The sequence below is a fragment of the Castor canadensis genome, chromosome 5 (assembly GCF_047511655.1).
Source record: "Castor canadensis chromosome 5, mCasCan1.hap1v2, whole genome shotgun sequence".
NCBI lineage: Eukaryota > Metazoa > Chordata > Mammalia > Rodentia > Castoridae > Castor > Castor canadensis.
In genome coordinates this window covers 18507349-18523240 of record NC_133390.1, presented here as the reverse complement: position 1 = coordinate 18523240, position 15892 = coordinate 18507349, and positions in this window count along the sequence as shown.

The window sequence follows — 15892 nt, the reverse complement described above, 5'->3', positions numbered from 1 at the left end:
TCTGAGTGATATATTTTGGTTGGAGAAGTCTTGGTTAATCAATATTCTTTATTTCCTTTCAGTTTTTTATTTTTAAAAACCCATTATTATTACATGACTTTGCTTATTTATTACACCATTTGTCATTATAGATTTTTCAAGTGGATATTATTAAACTGCATTCTAGAGGATTTCTTAATATAAGGACCTACTCATGTGGGAAGCAGAAGTGCCATGGAAGAAGATAAAGCATCACTGGAGAGAGCTGGTATTTTTAATTTTAATTTCTCTGAATTATTCTTCTGAATTTCATGAAAACAAATGTCTCATTAAATCAATTTCAAAAAATTTAAAAAGGAAACTTTATGCTCTTAAGACACACCTGGTATCTCAGAACACTAAAATTCTATCTCTTGCCAAAGGCAGGGAGAAAATGTGGAATCCAAAGCCCGCCTGGTCTATCTAACTAATGAGTTATTCCTTTAGTAACTAAACATCTATGCTTTGTTTGTGTCATCTGCATTAGAACCTAAATTCCTTCAAAGAAATGCTCATTCTCCTGTTCCTATATTTTAAAAAACAGTGCTGATAAAATATATTACATATTGATAATATCTATAAATCTCTTCATGATGAATAAATGTGAAAGATTATTTCTGATGTTTATTCAGAAAGGTTTCACCATAAAAGTAATTTTCTTTGTGCTTCATCCATGTTGGTATATACTTTGCTTTGTTTAAGGAAGAAGTAGAGGTTTTAAATAGAATATGGGGGTAGAATAAAGGGGAAAAGGATTAAAGAGAAGAGAAGAAAAGAAGACAAAACAGAGGATATATGAGGAGAAGGGATGGAAGAAGGGGATAAGATGGAAGAGGAGAGAGAGGATGAGACAAAAGGTAAAGGGTGAGTAGAGAGGGAAGGCGAGAACAGAGAAAATGAGAGGAGATGACAGGAGGGAGGAAAGGAGACAAGGAGAGGACAGGAAAGAAGAAATTGCTTTCCTAAGGAAGGACTAGTGGAAGTCATGATTTTGACACAAGACTCATTTGCATATTAAATCCCAGTTTAGAGTAGTGGGGAATTATATAAGAAACTAGAATTAAAGAAGCCTTAGGATTGAAGCCTTAGCTGCATGAGTCTTCAGTTAAAGGATGGAGAGGCAGTCATCATTACAAAGTCAATGTGAGTAGGATGTATTCATGAAGTGAACAAAGATGTTGAGACATCATGAGTCTAATTAGCTTTCCTCTTGAGACCAAGTTAAGGATATGCATTTTCATAAAATGTTTGCTCCAAGCCAGTTCTAAGCAAGGCTCATGGGGGGCAAGAGGACAGTTGAAATGCCTCCTCCACCACCATACCAAGTGGGCAAGAACTTAGAAAAGGGTTCCTATGCCTTCAGGTACTGCAAGGCATCACTGGCGACTTCCCTTCTCAGGCAGCCACTGAGTAGCCCACACATGTGTTGGACTTTTGTTAGTTCCACGTGAAAGAGGTTAAGCAACTTGGGGAGGTAAGCCCAGATGAAGACCATTTGGTTAGCTTCCTGGTTAAAGAGTGCAAGTAACCCACACAGAGAACTTTGCCTGCCTCAGCTCTTGGGTGTGAAGGGGACTGGCCGTTGCACTCTGTAGGCAAGAGGTCAGAAATAAACCTGCCCTTGGAATACAGTTTCCTGATAGGGAAATCAATGAAGAGGGTTCTTATGTATACTTTCTCGTTCATATAAGAGAAGACAAACTTCCAAGTGGCAAAGCAGAAAAGACTTAAAGACTGCTGCTAACTTCTTTCAAGGAAAAATGGCCTAAAGGCACAGGTGAAAGTTATGGGTACTTAAAATGGAAGGATTTAAGTCTAGATTTTTTTTTCTTTTTTCTTTTATTATTCATATGTGCATACAAGGCTTGGTTCATTTCTCCCCCCTGCCCCCACCCCCTCCCTTACCACCCACTCCACCCCCTCCCTCTGCCCCCCCTCAATACCCAGCAGAAACTATTTTGCCCTTATCTCTAATTTTGTTGTAGAGAGAGTATAAGCAATAATAGGAAGGAACAAGGGTTTTTGCTGGTTGAGATAAGGATAGCTATACAGGGCATTGACTCACATTGATTTCCTGTGCATGGGTGTTACCTTCTAGGTTAATTCTTTTTGATCTCACCTTTTCTCTAGTACCTGTTCCCCTTTTCCTATTGGCCTCAGTTGCTTTAAGGTATCTGCTTTAGTTTCTCTGCGTTAAGGGCAACAAATGCTAGCTAGTTTTTTAGGTGTCTTACCTATCCTCACCCCTCCCTTGTGTGTCTGGCCCTCCTTAGTCTAAGGAGCAATGTGAAGTTACTTGGAGCAGGTACGTGGTCACTGGCAGCAATGTCTGATGAAGTAGCTCAGATGCCACCCAGATCTAGGGATGGTATCAGCTTCTCAGGGCCGGTGAGCATATGGATAGGATGGGTAGAGTGCATATTCAACTGAACAGCATTGTTTAGCCCCTGAAACTTCTGATTAGGGCTCTGTTGGAATCATAGCATGGTTCTAAGAGCTCTTTAGGGAATTTAAAACAATGTATATCTGGAACACGTTTTTCTCTCAATGAGCCAGTGCTGTCACAACGCATAAAATCAAAAGAAAATAGACTGGATTGTTACTCTTCCATTAAATGTTTTGACAACTTAGAGAAATACTGTCAATCATTAACCACCCCTTCTTTCAAATTCTCCTCACTATTGCAAATAAAGAATATTTTTCATTCAGTGGGCCTCTGAGAGAAGCTATTTCTCATACTAGAAATTGAAAATTGATGACTATATCTGTATGCAGCAGCTAACTTTCCCTAAATGCGTTTACCTTAATGTAGTAATATTCATAACTTTTTACATAATCCCTAAAATAGCATAAGCATTTCAAGGAAGGTTGAATTTTAACACTCTACCTGATCCAATTATCTTTTGAAGTCTATGTGTAGCACAAAAAAAAATTGCCACAGCAGCACTGAATCTGATAAAATTACAAATCCTTGAAAACTTTTAGATTTTAGTAATGGCTCTTCACTTATATATTTAATAAAATTATAATAGGATCCTTCATCATATGTCTAGTTATAGGGTACTGTTAAGTTAGTTTGAAATGACTTTATTCAAAATTTGAAAATCATTTATTCAAATTTAAAGTGATTAAAGTCACTTTTACATACTACATATTAAATTTTAGTTGTGTTGTCATCATATTCCTTTTAATGATAATAGAATCCAATAGAAAATACTGTATATTTCAAGTATGCTACAATTTTTACAGAAAACTTTGATCTTTTTAATATATTATTTTTAGATAATATATAATCATTAATAAGCTAATGACTTTTAGAGCAATGAAACTAAATTTTAAAATGTTTTATGGCTGGGCTTGGACATCAGTGATATTGCTCTTGCCTACCATTCAGAAGGTCTTGAGTTTAATTTCTAATACTGCAAAAAAATAAATAAAATAAAAAGCTAAAAAGAATTTTTCAACCAGCACGAATTTATAAAATGACCTAAATCTTCAGTGAAGCTTTCTAAAAGTATACAACTTAAAAATCATCTTACACTATTGAATAGTCAATTGACATGGGAGTCTTTTAACAATTTCAAAAGTGCCTTTAAAATAGGTGCTAAAATCATCTCTACTGAGAAAAACTGGTTAGAGAATGGTGAAGCCATCACTTATGCTTAAAAATACTAATGAAACTGCTTTGAAAACACTTGGCATTCACTAAAATCCTCTGTTCTTAAAACTGGGAAATGTGCATTCCATTTGATGTCATGTCTCAGTGGTGCTTTGTGGATAAACAAAAGACATAAGCTATTATAGTCGCTAAATATTTCACAAATTGAATTGATCATGTCTAATAAACTTAGAATAAGATCTTCATGAAAGCACAATTAAACAAATCTAAATTTAAATATACACCACTACAAGCATTTCACCTGCTTTTCAGTGAATTTAATTTCACTTTCTTTCACTTTATTCATCTTTGTGGGCTCCCTACTCCTACTTTTCTCTTTTCAGTTAATATGTGTTCTACAAATTCAACAATTCAAGAACTAGTGCATAGTATAAAATCAACTGGTAAATTTCAACTATAAATTTCATTTCTGGCATCTTTTTAAGGCACATCTACCCAAGCTATAATGGGCTGTCTTTAGAAAATGACAATATGGTGTAGACTAAAACATTCCACATGGGCATGACTGTCCTCCACCCCCATTCTAATAATAGAAGATTACAGGTACATATAATGTGTAGCTGCATAAATACCCCACTTTAACTGAAATTCAAGTGCCTGAGAAGAAAGCTATAAGATTAATTCTTAGAATCTTTGCAAATCCATTTATTGATAGCCAACATTTAAAATGTCCTCTATTAATTAGGACAAAAATGGAGATACACCTTGTCAATGTGAAATATTTTGTTGTGTATATACACAAAAGTGTTTCTTTTGGAATTATATCCTAGCAGAAATTATTTGTAATTAAAATATGCCTGACTTGAAAATAAACACTTTTAAAATGCAAATTTTTTTGCAGCCTCTAGCTCTGACAATTCATGTAGAGCTATTAAAACAATCCAGTCTTCTCCAAACATAGTCATCCATTATGTTGAGGGAGGACAGCACCTTCTAGTGGAATGTATAAACAAATGTTTTTCTTGGGCTTGTATCTAAGATAATGTAACATTTTAAAATGTCTTCATCCCCAGCTACCATGCCAATGGGATGCTCCCTGCTGTTAGAAGCTATCATGACTCCCACCTCCTTTCATAAGTTATCAGGCAGACTTGGCATGAAGGTGACAACTTAAGCTAAAAATCTGTCAAAACAAAGAATAATAGCTAACAGGCATCTCTAAGGCTGATGTAAAAATGGAACATGTGCCAACTAGAATGATATATGCTATATAGATGCTTGTTCAGAAAATAGGAATATTTGTGTTTATTGAACTGAACACATATTTCTGTGCAACCACTTATTTTCCAGGGACAGAGCAATGTTCTTTGGATCTATAAATGAAGACATTCCCTTTCTTTAAGGACAAAAGGTAAGAATGGCTAAGATTATGTTTCTCTCAGTGTCCTGTGAACTTTTCCAAATGTTTTCATATTCCACAGTCCATCTACAGTGTGTATGTGCCAAGATCCTCCAAATATACAAGGTTTTCCCTATGCATATGCACATATAAAGTTGAAGTTATATTTGGGTACAGTAAGATGGTAACAGCAATAATAAAATTGAATAGTTTATAGCCATGAACTATAACGTAAGTTATATGAATATGGTCTCTCTCTCAAAATTTACTACCCTGTATTCATCCTTGTTGGCTACATTATGAGTTGAGGTGAGATGAATAACATAGGCATTGCAGTATAACATTTGGCTTCTCCTTAAGAGTTACTTGAATGCAAGCCCTTCAATTCCATTGATACCTTGCCAATCAATCTAATAACCAAGATGGGCACTAGGTGACTAATAATAAATAGTTTATACAGCATATATATGCTGAACAATCAGAGAGTTAAATCTTTGATAAGATGGAGATTTCATCATGCTATTAGAATGGTGCATTTTTAACTAATGAATTGTCTATTTATAAAATTATCCATTTAGTTTTTCAGACTGTGTAAATTGTCCACAGGTAACTGAAACCATGGAAAATAAAACAGCTGGATAAGAGGAAAACATTATATTAACTATTATCAACATAATTCTCAGAACAATACTATATGAGAGGTGAATAATTTCACACTCATATAGATGAGAAACTGAGATATAGAAAGTTAAAGAAACTTTCCCAGATCTCACAGATAGCATAGTAGGAGGTGGACCAGGTCTCAGCTGCAGCTAACTAAACCACAGTTTCCACTCTTATCTAGTCTCCGGTACTGTCTCTTTGGTGATATTTTTAGGGAAACACACATGTAAGTGTGTAATTCCAATACGGTGACATCATTGTTAATTAATTGTGAAAAAAAGAGTATTTGCAGTTGTGGTGCAGAGTGAATATGGAGATGAATGCATCAAGAGCATGAAAAAAAAGATTATGATATAACACACTGTACTGTAAGTTGGTGAATATTAGGGGAGCATAGTGATAGAGAATAAATAATGGGGGGATTAATTCGATTAAAGCATAATATATACTGGTCCTTAGTATCAAGGCAAAACTCCCTTGGACTATCAGTATACACTTAAAAATGAGGGGCAAAAAGGAAAAATAGGACTTTTCAAAGGATGGTTACCAGTGGAAGGTGGGTAGGCACAAGGAAAGGGGGAATGGGGGTGAATATGGTGGATGTATTTTGTATCCATTTATAAACGTAGAAGAATAAAACCTGTTAAATTTTCTAAGGGAGGGGGAACAAGGGAGAACAATGCAGGGGATAAATCTAACCAAGATGTATTATAAGCACATGTGTAAATATCACGATGTCCCCCTGTACAACTATTATATGCTAATAAAATAATTTTTAAAAGAAAAGATTCTCATAGATACAGTTTTGGGTTTTTGTTTTGGGGTTTTTTTGGTGGTGCTGGAGTTTAATCTCAGAGCTTAATATTTGCTAGGCAGGTGCTCTACTACTTAAGCCATACCTTGAGGTTTTGTTTCAGCAAAACCTTGAATGAGCTGAGTTTACTTAACCCATAAAACAGGAAAGCACATGCATCCCAGAACAGAAGAGTATCTGCAATGGTGTTGAATATTTTGCAAATCAAAACACGCCCTAAACTAACTGTTCTTGAGATTTCACTCATTCTAGAAAAACAGTAAGCTGGGCAGTTTAAACATCATTGTTGCAGTTTATACTTTATTGAATGTACTGCAAGATGAATTAGTCTACATGAGGTGGTGATTAAAATTTGTCTCATATCTTGGCCACAGCTATAAATAAGTCAAATCTTAATGACTCTCTATTTTAAAATGTCATCGAGCTATTTTCTATCACCTAGATTCAATGCATAGGAATGTAAGTCGTCCACCATGATTGTATTTTGGCAGCTTTTTCCAGTAAATGTCACTTGAATGAGGGATTTATTTTGACCATGGTAAGAGGTAATTTATTATTTTGTGTCATAAATAGATAGCCAAAGAGGGGGTTAAAATGAAAATTTACTGAAAGCCAGGTGGTAGCTTTTTGCAATTCAGACAGATGGAAGACCTACAGCAAAGTTATCTTTTGTCCTGTTAAAAAAACCGAAGTATGACATGTTCTTTTTTCTGCCTGATTTCTGCTTTGTGTACAATTAAGTACTAAAAAACTATTTTTCTGTTGGATAAAATTCAGCATTGTGTGTATCGATTTCCTTTGAAGTCACTGCAATTGCCTAAGCTATTTCAAGTTTTTATAGCACCATAATGTCCATTTTAAATGACCAAAAGAGAGTAAGGATCCTAGGCAAATATAATTATAAAGGTTTATACCAATAATATAATAAACTTTTCCTTTAGGAGAATTTTCTAAAATTGCCTTTCTATATATACTACAGGCAACATAAATGCCATAACAATGATATTAATTTCCCTAGGACATTTCAGCCTATTTGCCTGGAATTTTATGGTTGACCATGTTGCTAAATATTCACTAGGAGGAGTCTTTGCTCTGGTATCTCCCAAATTTACTCTTCTAAGTGGCTCATTACTGCCTATTTTGTTAGCTTTTGCCTGTATACCCTGCAGTGATAGTTGAGAAAAGATAAATAAATGAAAGCAATAGAGAGTCTTGGTTCATATATTTTAATTATTTGAGTTGTAAGCTACAGCTGCCCTTACAATTTTATAGAAATAGAGAATCTCAGTACTGTAAAGGAACTTCAAATAAATATCAAGAGGAATTCAAATGTTGTACTTTCACTAATTCCAAAATGCAACGTCTCTGTTGACTTCCTGCCTTCTAACACTGAATAGTTACCACATATCCCCAACCCTATATCCTGCACAGGTCACGGTAGTAGTGGCAGGACTGGCATTTGATCAGGAGCAGCCTGTGTGGGCCCTAGTACAGTCCCAGCCCATGTGGCAGAAAGGGATCCATGTAATGCTGTGACCGGAGATCTTTTAAGGAGCCAAAGTCATCTTGAAGTATACTGCTCTTTTTTTAACCTATAAAACTTTTAAAAATGGATTTCCAGAGGCTGGGAATGTGGCTTAAGAGAGAGAGAGCACCTGCCTGGCAAGCACAAGGCCCTGAGATCAAAGCTCAATGCTGCCAAAAACAGTGGGTTTCCAGGTATACTATAAGACATTTGTGTATATTTCTTAACACTGATCTTTCTTTTCCCCTCTGCGGTTCTAATATCGAGATACAGTAGTTTGGTAGGATACTCAAACAATTCACTCTTCTAACTCCTTGGGAAATGGCAAATTAATGTTTTTCATAAGTAAACAGTAGCTTTATGTGAACAGCAAAAGCATAATTCATCTCCAAGCTTTATTCAACATATATTCTCTTATTTCCTATCTCTTTAACCACTGGAAAGCAGACTATAATCTGTATAACCTGATATAATGAACTTTATTACCAGTCTTATATTAGAGTTTATGCAAATTTAGAATATCAAATCCTCAAATTGGGACTCCTCATCTGCATTATACATATTAAAAATAAGTTTTATAATTTTTAAAGTTATTTTATAAAACAAATATAGGACTTTGCCTCAATTGAGCTTTATCCTTAGCTAAATTTATGTTTAGAAGATGAAAGTCAAGTCACTTTCTTTTTGCATTTTTCCTGCTTTATTTTATAATGAAACTTACCTTGCTTTACCCATCTACTCAGAGTCTAACATATTTCCCTTTTAAAAGATTCATAATAAAATTCTAGAACGTCATCCTGATTCATCATGAGGTTAAGATTCAAAAGTAATGTTGCCTTGGGGGAAATTTCTGCCTTCCTTTTTAAAATGGAGCATTATCCAACGAGAGAGAAGAGCATTCTTGAAAAAATACCCATCAAAGCTTTTCCAGCAAAACCTTTTCCCCTGCTGTGTCTTTATTGATCTTTTTAAGCCTCACATCTTTGTTCGATATATCTGTAGATATTAATGAGAAAGAACATGCAGCCCAAAAGAGTTACACATTTTTAAGAAGTCTTAAGCTAATCAATTCACTAAATAGAGAAATGTTATATTTCTAAAATGGCTTTACATGAAATAAGACATTTAAGAAGTATTATTAAGACGTGCACACTCAAAAAGGTTAATATATCTTTTTAAAAGTTGAATGCTACCTGAGATATATTTTTATTAATTGTAATTTGAAATATATCTCTCTTCAATACAAGAACATGTGAAATGAAATCTAAGAGGTTTAATAGAGAGGAGATAAATAATTTTTAACAAGGAGAATATATGTGATTGAATAAAATATAATGACTACCTTCTATGGGAAATTGTAGGGCATTTGACAATTCATACAAGATTTCAAATTGGGAAACAAAATAAAACTAATTATTGTGCTTCTCCTCTCTGGACCTTTTCACTTGGAATTTCCTTGAAAATTATGTGCTCTGTACACATATGAACATGGTATGAAAAAAACATAATAAGAAGTATATCCACAAAGAAGAGTTTAAATAAGCTAGGCAACATATCAGAAATAATCAATAAAAATCTTCACACTCAGCTATCAACCTTCAGCATTGACTTTAAGATGTGAGTAGGAAGCTAAGAATCCAGGTTCTCATTGTGGAGGGCTGCTGCAAGGAGACTAGAAAACTAAGGGAGAGCTTTGGCAGAAACATGGTAGGTAGGGCGAACTGTAAAGATGCACTTAGGAGATAAAAAATACATAAGGAGACTCACATGCTGCACTCTGTATAGTAACCAATAAAAATAGTAAGAAAGCACATAACTAACAAGTTAATACAGAGGAAAAATGGAATAATGAAAAGATGTGCAACTTTCCTTTTTTTAAAAATGGGACAGCAGAGATTTATTTACCATAGGAAGACAAAGCAGGGTGCAAGGAAAGAGGGAGAAAAAACTAGCGGTATTCTCTGACAGCTGTCAGAAGGTGAGAGCCTTTGCTGTGCAATTTTCTACGTAAGCATTACATTGAAATAAGGAATTAACTGTTCAAAAAATAAAAATAAAATAACATCATACATTATCACAAATGTATCTTATATGGGTTATACATTTGTACATCAAAATAAAGTGATAAATGTAAAAGAAGGTAATGTTGTTGAATATTTATATATTATGAAGGAGCTTCTGCGCAAGAGAATGAAGTTATTCTAAATTTTTATTTAATAAAATCTTTAAACTTCCTTTTACAAATTGATATTTAAATGTCTACAAAGCAAATCAGAAATTTGTTAAACTGTGATGGAAAGAAAACAAGACAGGTTATACAAAAATTTATTGAGAATATTGTTAAGTCTTTTACTAGAGGATAGATAGATATGGCTAATAAGATTTCAATTTATTATTCTAAAAATAAATATTGAATGAATAGACACCAGTTATTATATATCCAATCATGAAATACAGAGAATTGATAATAGACATGAGGTAGAGGGTTTTTGTAAGACTATGGGGAACTTATAAAATTACTGGAGAACTATAAAAGGGCACCAGTTTTCTGGAAACCAATTTGATATTATAGATCTGAAATTAGAAATTCTGTTTATCTTAAGGGCATAATAGGACATATACCCAAGATGACATAAAAATTGATTATAATAATGAAAAATTGGAAACTCCAATAATTAATATAATAGTATTAGGAAAACTATCATATATCTTTCCAATGAAATATTACATAAGAATGTAACCATATTAACCTAGAAAGACAATTTGTTGTTTATTGGGAACCTTCATTAACAGTTTTGGAGCCAAAGTCTATTTTGAACAAGAGTGTTTACATGTCTAATTGCATATACATACACACATACACATTTTTAAATGTCAGGGAATCTATACATTACATGGTAACTAAAGAAATACAGCCAGTGGAAATTTTGTCATTTTTTTGCTTATATATTTTTTATATTTTTCTCATAAGTATGCATTATGTATATAATAAATAATGAAAATGTTACTCTCCATCCCAGGGTAGAAGAACTACAGAATTCAGTTCACCTATCCAAGGTTCTTTCTTCTCTGAATGTGGCCTGCCAGGTGTCCACAGTTTTCAGTCCATGATTTCTCTAGCTTATGTGGCTTCTCTAATGCATTTCCTTCAGCAAAATAAATCAAGCTCTAATTGTATAGAATTTTCATTGACCCTATTTTTAGAAATCTACCTACTGTATCCATGGAGTATTGGGTTTTATAAAATGTTTGTTATTCTTCAGTAACCTCTATGACATGACTATCCTACTCTGCAGTATGACAGTGATATATTGCAAAACTGGTCTCCCAACCCTGTCCTTTCCTGTATTTCTCTAATCAGCCTTCTGTCTCCCTGATCCCCCAATTAACATGTTTTTAAAGTGCTTAGCTATTGCTCAGGAGAATATAGCTAACAGTTTTAGAACTACATCATTGTTCATAAACTCTTACTTGTCCACTTCATTGTGATCCTAGCATTTCCTCTAGCTTCCGTGCACAACATGATCTGCCAGAATAACAAGGCAGTATCACAAGACAAACCTCACCATTAAGTCTTTAGTTAGGACCAGAGCTTAGTGATTTTCAGGTTTTGCCATCATTTTTTAATGAACCCATCTTAGAGATTTACTTGAATCACTCAAATGAATAAAAGGAAATTGAGTTGTAATACAAAAAGCAAAGAAATCTGGTTTGCAAATGCATGCTATAATATTTTGCTACTTCACAGAAGATAAAAGTTCTCCAACATGTTTAGCTGTTATTAACCATGAAACCTTTCATCATAGAGAAAGCTTACTTAGAAATTTGATGAATAATGGGTGGTAAGAAGGCTAAGAGCTAAAGCTGTTATGAATAATCCATAGATAACTAGAAATTCCATAAATATGCCATTACCATCATGTGATTTTAAATTTACTTCTGAACAACAGGAGATGTTTATTGGAAAAATATCTTATGACAAACTAAACTGTAACTCACATTTGAAATATAAGTTTTCAATTTTAAAACATGCATAAAATTTTATGAAAATCATTGAATTTCCTCTACTTTAGCATAGAATAGTAATGAGAAGTAAAATTCCAGGGGAGCAAAGTGAAACAATATTTTGGTTCATTTTACTACCTGAAATTTTGCATTTAGGAAAAGTTTTAAAATATTTATATAATTGCAAACATATCGTTGGCATGTTGTTGGTCTTATAAAATTTTGACATTTGGTCATCATCATGACTCAACATCAATGAGAAGATAAAAAAGTTTTCTCTGAGAAGACATGCATTCAGAAAAGAGAACAGATAGCTCCTGTTAGCAGAAAACAGACTCAGAAATGAAAAGAATGAAAAGAATGGTTTAATTGCAGAAAGCCTAAGCTTTGGAAGGTGGATTTGGTCAGAAATACAAACATGAGTAATTAACAGGACAACTAATACTAGTGGAGGGATTTGTTGTTGTTTTGATGCAGGATCTTACTCTGCAGCTGGCCTTAAACTGGTGATTCTAAAGCCTCAACTTCCCATGTGCTGGGCTAACAGGTATGCACTGCCATATCTGTTATTGGTGGATTTTTGAAGAAGCACTAAAGGTATCTGAAAATTGAACAAAAGCAAGAAAAGAGAAATTCTGAAAAATCAACTTCAAATACAATTAAAACTTTGGAGAGATAAATTAATAAAATGTGTTTTAATTTTCGTCTACATCATGCAATGTTTATCTTTGCACTTCACATTTGGCTACAACCATCTATGTATTGCCTTGATGCTTATATGGATTTCTTTTTAAAGGATCTTATGCTGAGATGAACCAGAGTGGCTCGCCTTTAATACATTTGTCATTGATATTTACAGCAGATATATAAAAATAAATTGCATAATCATTTAATACCAACAGATTCCACATAGACAGACACCATACATAGTCAATGAAAACACGTGATGTGAAAACATTTCAAGTTGTTTAATGTGGATTGTTCAATACCATTAAATAAACTGAAAATTGTTGGTTTAATGACAACCACATCATCAATGTATGCATTTTTTGTTTTGATACAATAAATAATTTTTAATTTAATTTTTATACTGAGTGAAGGAACTGCAGAAAATACAAAGGTAATTATTATGCAAAAATGTGTAAAAAGGATAACTAAAAACCATGAAATTGTATACTGTACACTGTTTATTTTGTAGCTTAGGTATTTTAAGAAATTGAACCTTATTATTTTGGGAGGTCAATAAGAAAAGACAACAAAAATAAAATAATAACATGCAAAAATTAAGCTAAATGTTATGATATTAATAACATATATAATTGACATTGACTACACAGAAAATGAGGCATTCATCCCATAAGCCATACAGGACATAATATATTTTTATATCAACCAAAAAAATCAGTAAATTAAAACAAGTTGTAATTAAGTAGGTCATATATTTCCAATCAATTTAATTGCCATTTATTTATTCATTCATTTATGCCATTTATATATGATTTATACACATTAGATAGATGGTTTCTGCATAAGCTTGGGGGAGGGAAGAGAGAGAGAGAAGATATTTCCTACTACCAGGTGCTGGACAATGTGATAATACCTAATGACTGCAATTATCACCCAAATTGGTAAAAAGTCATGTTCAGATACTGGACAAAGGAAAGACTTTTCAAGGTCATTAGAAAGGTGAAAAACCTCAAGAGTAGGAATAATATATGCAGTGACAAAATGTGTTTTATCACATCTTGAGAAGTTGAAGAATACCATATTTATTCACAAAATATGTAATGTAATAACTCACATATTTCCTAAAAGAGGAAGAAAGAAGGAAGGGAGGGAGGGAGGGAAAGAGGGAAGGAGGGAGAGAGGTTGGGAGAGAAAGGAGGGAGTGAAGGAGGGGAAGGGAGTGAGGAAGAACGAGAGTGAGGAAGGAAGGAAGGAAGGGTGGGAGGGAGGTAGGGAGGGAAGGAGAGAGGGAGATTGTTAATCCCAAACAAGCAAATAGAGCACAGATGTCAACACTGTGTTCCAAATGGCAAGAGAAAGCCATTACTTCCTAAACTCCATCCCAACTACCACTAGTGGTCTCCCAGGATTAAGCAATTGATTTTTAACCCATTGGAGGATGAGTACTGGGTGACTCCAGGCAGAGGTGGTTGAGGTTAATTCAAGAGTGGAGAAAAACAACATTGAGGACACTGAAGGTGGGGGATATGGTGTGAGTAGTAGAGACCTAAGCCCTATCAATCTTCTGTGCTCCAGAAGGGGGTCTAGAAGGTAAGTTAGGCACTGCACAAAGCTTAGAAGACAACAGCCAGGATCTCTGTTAGGATAGCTGAGCTCAGGAATGAACTGCCAGAAATAAAGCCCACTTTGTCCACCAAAGCAGAATATGCCACTCAGCAATGATGTCTAGTAGTCAAGAAGATAAAAGCATAAGGAGCAATTGCTCTGTCCAAGCCTACATAGACTTTACTATCTGTGTGAGTCCCTGGGTTCTGTGTTTGATAATTCAAGAGAAGATGATTCAAATAATTATCTCTAGTCCTAAATATACTATTTATTTTAAATATACTCTTTCATTTTGATTGGGTTAAACTATTGCCATTAAAATTATTTTTCTAGAATTCTTTAATATGTTCTTATTAAAAATAAAGTTGTTGAGTTTGTGTCTAGCTATCCACATACAAAATTAATTTACCTTAAGAAAAACTATAGCCAAATTATATTTCAAGTGGTTTAGTTACACATTAATGGGCTATAAATAAAAATGCACTGAATGTTTTTATTCATAGAAAGTTCATTTTGTATCACACAATTACATACAAAGTTATTGTACATAATTCATCTAAGAAAAATGTTTACACCCATGAATCTGGAGATTAAATCTCATTCAAAGACTTGGAACATTGCAGGAATGTGCTATAAGGGCCAGGCTCATGCTCTGTGGTGAGATAAACAAATTGTGACTTTATAGACTCACTTGGAGTGGGAAGGAGCCATTCAGGGCATTTGATGTTAAATCCCCTCTCAAGTACCCTATAACACTCCTGCCGATGCAAGAATTAGAATGATTATATCCCAGGGGAAGTCAGAATTGTCTTTAAAGAAGTTTCATTAGTACAAAAATATTCCTTACATTAATCTAAAATAATTCTCTTGGAATTTTCCTCTCTGATTTTCATTCTAAACTAAAACTAACAATCCATAAGGAAAAAATTGCATATCTTTTTTTATAGGAAAACTCTTGGTTTATACAAATTCCTCTGTAGGCTTTACTTCAGTAGATTAAAGTCTCAATTCCTTTGAGACAGCCTCATCTGCTGTGATTTCAATTTCCTTTACATTTCTGGCCCCCTCATCTCTGAACATCTTCCAGTTTATCAATACCGCTTTTAAAGTCTAATGGTAAACAAAATGTCTAAGACAAGATGCAACCAAATAAGAAGAAAACAGAACCATCACTTTCCTTATTCTATGCATTGGTTCATGTAGCCAAGACATGATTCACTATATACATGTCAGTATTTTTCAGAATAGCTTTAAAACTGAAGGAAGAAGTGATACCATTTATTTTTCCTTAAGCCTTCAAATACAGAAATAAATCCTTGCCATGCTATTTGGAAAGGCTGAAATTTCCAGAAGGAAAATGCACAGTCTTTAAAATATCCCACCATCTACTGGGACTCATATAGTCACCTTGTCTCAGTGCAAAAGAAAAAGAGCAGCTCTAAGGCTTACCAAATATACAATTCAAACACATGCTGCAGAGAAGAGAGCTAGCATGAAAGTTGGCACTGAGAAACACTGCATCTCCTCCTTTCTTGGTTGTCTCCCTAATAGGTCCAG